Source organism: Montipora capricornis, chromosome 3 (assembly GCF_036669925.1).
Source record: "Montipora capricornis isolate CH-2021 chromosome 3, ASM3666992v2, whole genome shotgun sequence".
Classification (NCBI taxonomy): domain Eukaryota; kingdom Metazoa; phylum Cnidaria; class Anthozoa; order Scleractinia; family Acroporidae; genus Montipora; species Montipora capricornis.
This window is the reverse complement of record NC_090885.1, coordinates 30,433,106-30,438,105: the sequence shown is the minus strand read 5'-3', so window position 1 is coordinate 30,438,105 and position 5,000 is coordinate 30,433,106.

Below are 5,000 nucleotides of genomic sequence, written 5' to 3'. Positions count from 1 at the left end.
GTCCCATTCACAGAAACGTTTCGGAGCGAGGACGCACCTTCGCTGTAAGAAATATAAAAGATTGGAGTAGTTTTTCCCGATCTTTAAAGACAGAGAAGTCGTCAAATGTTTCATAACTTAATTATGGAAACCAATATTTCATTCTCAGAAAACAAAGGGATCGTCAGATGTAAGCTAATGGTGACATTGTTTTTAGACTTATTCTCATTGCTCGTAAGTTTGTAAATATTTTTTTGTTTTGACTAGTTTGACTATTTCTAAAACTGTACCGACTAGTTCATACTACAAGCACACTGTTGGAGGTGGAGCTTGCGGTGGGTGCGGTGTTTGTGGTGGACGTGGCGGGTGTGGAGGCTGTGATGGGTGTTGAAGTATCTGTACCTCCTGTAGCACAAGCAGTTAATTGATAAAACAATGCTGACGAAGAACTTACCATGATACTGGCACTGTTAAGCACCCCTTTGCGAGGAACTTAAATAATTTTCAGGGCGCCTTAATTATATTAGATGTAAACCGGAACAGGAACCTATGAATAGTCTGAATTTTCGGTGATTAGCTTCTTGTGTAGGCTCGATTGACCAGGCCTCGGTTGTTCAATAAGTGGATAACGCTATCCACCGGATAAATCACTATCCAGCGGATAAACACTAGCAAAATCAATTGAGTTATTCAGTGGATAGTAATTTATCCAGTGGATAGCGCTATCCACTGGGGCCAGCTGTTTTGTGCGTCCGCGTTCATCCGCGCACACCAATTGCATTTTCCACCAATCAGAAAGTCGCCTGCCTGTCATGCACAAATTACAATTGGCTGAATACAAAATACAATTGCGACGAGTGCTACGCCACGGACAAACGACAAGGACCAGTGATCCAGCCGTTCGTTGGGAGAAAAATGTTAACCGCATTCCCAAAACAGTTGGAAATCGAGCCTACTTCTTGTGGGACTTATCATGAAAGAAATACTATTCCACTAATTTTCTAGATCCTAAACCAGAATGGGAAGCCTTGGTTACTTCCGTAGATGCACAGCAACCTGTAGATTTTCTAATTTGTCCTTTTGCCATGTCAAGCGGCAGTACTCTGCGGCAACACATGGGTGAAGTTTGATAAATATTCAAAAGTATTTCGTTAGAACGAGTGAATTTGTCTTACTGCAAAAGTGGGAGTAATTGAAACTGGGTAATGATATTCTATTTCCTTTTTTTCTTTAAATTTATTTATTCTGCTTCAAGGAAAATGAATCTTGATACAAAGATTTCCTTGTTTCAGAAAATCTTGGGAGAAAAGAACATAATTTTATGTGTCCTGTTGCAACAAAATTCTAAGAGAGCTTGTGCAATCTCCACTTAGCTTCCTACGTATATTATATTTTTAACTGGAAAAATACTTGTTACTTTCGACAACCGTCCGTAATCAAGTACGATATGACCAAAGTAAAACGGCGCCCATACGTACATAAACGCCAATGCTTGTTAAGCAGGATTGCTAGCTGTTCGGGTGAGTAGCCATTTGAAATACCCCGATTCATTGGTTTTTCTCCGAGTACTCCACTTTCCTTCATCATAAATGGAGGAAAGTTACAGAATTGCCGGACTGAAAATCCACAAGTCCACAAACTAGTTACATATATGGTATTTGCAAATTGCCACAAAAATTCGCAACAAAAGGTGAACTTCCTTAATTTTGCTTTCTCAACCGCCATTTTATTTTGCACTGACCTCCTATATCCCTCAACTTACGTAATTAAATTAAATTTGTATACTTATGTCGTTTGAGGCCACTCTGTTTTGCCTATTAATTCGGGTAATCAATTTACTCGGGTAACAATGAAATCTCCACATCGCATTTATGACCTTTCATCCGGCACAGCTTTGAAATGTCCCAACGGTTTTCTTTTTGTGACGTAACGACCAACCATTAAAAAGCACTAAGTGGCACAACACCGTACCAAGGCTCCACAAAGGTCACAAACCTCGCCCGAGGTAACCCCGTGGGTTGTAGTTCTATAGTGGTTTTAAATTACAATTCCTGTGGAAAACTGAATTTTTGTGTTATTTTTTTGTCATTATTTTTCTTTACATTTTTTTTTTATAAAATGTTTTGGGTGTCTGTAAAGACGTTTTATGTTCTTGGAAAGCTTATTTTCTTAGCTTTAAAATGATGTATTGCTTTCCCCCTAACTTAAAATATTTTTTGAGAAAAAAAGCACTTTTTGGCGATGGCTGATTTCGCGCGGCTTTCTCGCGGTTGGGAAAGTCGGAAAAAGAGTTAACACAAGCACACAAGCACAAGCATCGAGAATGTTCCTTTTGCTGACTACACTGACACGAGAGATTCAATGTGAAAGTTTATTTAGGAAGCGTCAGTCAGTCATCTGATACAATGGATCTAAAACAGTGTACAGCCTAACGAAGACAAATGTATTATGTTACACGAACAGAGAAATTGTTCTACGCCAGATCCGAAACACCCCTAACAAACCACCCTTCAGAAGTGGCCAAAAAAAAAAATTGTGGAAACGTATTCCTCATCTAATGCAGCAGCACATGACCCCGAGGAAAGGATACAACTACATAAGCCTAGACATAATACATTATACAAATGCAAAAGAAAAAGAAAAACGAGCGAAGAGGACGGCTAACTGACCTACAGTGACTCAAATCTGCCGCCAAAGCCCTAAATACCTCTTGAACAACCCCCACAACCACCTGCGAACCTCAAAATCGTGCCGTCAGAATATTAATTTCTGACTAATTCATTCACGCCATTCAAACGTCAGAAATTACATTTTTTATTACGCTGTGGGATAACCGTCGAAACATCGCTTTGAGTATAAACAGAAATATACTACGTCTGGCCGTATCTGATCAATTGAAATCCAGTTTTTGCAGTTTCTTTTGGCCGAGTCGAGAACCCAGCATTGTAACTAATAAACATCGTGTTATTGTGTTTTGTTCTTATGTATTTGTCACATAGCATACACTACATATTCCAGGGGCACCCAACGATAATCTTCGGTGAAATATGTGTACGAGAGAGTCAAACTGCTCTAACAATTTCGGTTCTACGTTGCCAAACAGCTTCAGATTTCTTTACTAAAACATCACCTAAAAGATTCGCAACCAGGGAAAAGTAGTCCTTTACGTTTTCAGAAGGGATATTTTTGCAATTTTTGGCATTTAAAAAGGTCACCTATATAGCAGTTTCGGATGAGCAAATGGTTCGGTTGGAAGTTCTTCGAAGGTAACGTTCAGCTAGCAATTTCTGAAATGAAGATATCATTCCCTAAGATTTCGGAGACTTAAATTTTCAGCGAAGATATCCGAACAGACCAAATTCACATAATAAAAGTGATTCCACCCGTGATAAGACCAACTTTTATTACCGAAATTTAACTATACATTCCTTTTTTCGTGAGACATTGGATCTATACAAATTTGGTTATTGACCAAACTTCTTCCGTTAAGATGGCTGGATATTGGCCAAGTTCTTTTTCTTGCCATAAACACGCCAAAACGTAAGAACGAGGCCAATATCCAGCCATCTGGACCAAACAAGCTTGGTCAATGAAGGATTTATTATATGGGATAAAACACCAAAAGAGGATCTTTGATCTCGCGAGACCAAGCAAGTGGGATTTGTGTTCATCTTGCCCGCTCACGGAGCTACAATCGTGGTCAAAAGTTGTTGGGAAGGTTGCGGGCATCAGTTCACTTTACATTTAATTCGATTTTTCTCACTAATGGCTGAAGTATTTGGGAAGTATCATGCTCTTGTAGCCCACCCCTCCCCCATATCCAATGTTGGAGTTCTTCAGGTACGAAAAGTCACCATTTTTTTCCCTGGAAAATCCAACATTCAAAAAGGGGGAGGGGGGTTAGCTACCTTCCCAACACTTTTGTATATGATTGTAGTCATATAATAATAACAAATTACTTGACAAAAATCTTTTTAAAATATTGAGTTAAAGTCAGTGATGGGGTGCAAAAAATTGTCTCTCCCTGTAAAAGTAATAACTTTTTATCACATTAGTTACAGTAATAGTAATATCAATTATAATTAACACAATAAAGTAGAAGAAAATAAGAATTACCACACTATGATTGTTCCTCTATCTTTCAAAATGTCGGAATGAAGGACAAATTGTCCGAAATACTAATCGTGTGCATTCTGATAGTCCTTTGCACTTCCCTCATGGTTGAAATGAGGTCCAGGGTTTGCCAACGCTTGGAAAGAACATCAAAAATAGTTGCCACAACACCACTGCTACGCGAATACTTCACATGAAGACTTTCAGGAACTTCTCCCAGTGTTCCTTTTTCAGGAGTTAACAAAAGGTTTGCTTCAGTTGGAAAAGATTGCAACTTCTCGATTACAATGTCGGTAATCTTATTTGAGTCGACGACTTGAGCATCGTCGACCATTTGAAAGAGGAACAAAATAACACTTTGGTTTCCTATAAGGAAAAAACAATTGAAGTAAATAAATAAAAGGTCTCTTAATTTTTAATTCGGAATCAATTTGCAAAATGCGTTCGAAGCACACAGTATTAGGCAATTCAAGCATGGCAAAAAGTATTAACAGCCAGTTGTCGCGGATAGTGGCGAGAACGCGGGAATTGTCTTGCATTAATACTAGTAGACAATTCGTTGTTGGACACTCAAACATATAGTCAGCAAGGTTTTTTTTTAATTTCATTTAGCGTTAACTCTCACAGTTAACGCTCTCATGCATGTTTCTTGTTTTCTTAAGAAAACTATGACACAAACGTGCGCGAATTTGTCACGAATTTGCCCTTGAAAGAAGCAGTAGCACAAGTCAGCCCAGAAGTACTGTATGTTTTTCTAGCTTTATATTTACGATCTATAAAAATATATTTTTAAATGAAGCCTGCGTACCTCTAGTCCAATGTGTCTTTTGTAGCTATGGTGGGATCAAATTGTATTTGGTCGAGTTTATCTTCGCTTGCACCGTTAACTATATAAACAGTAATGGCTG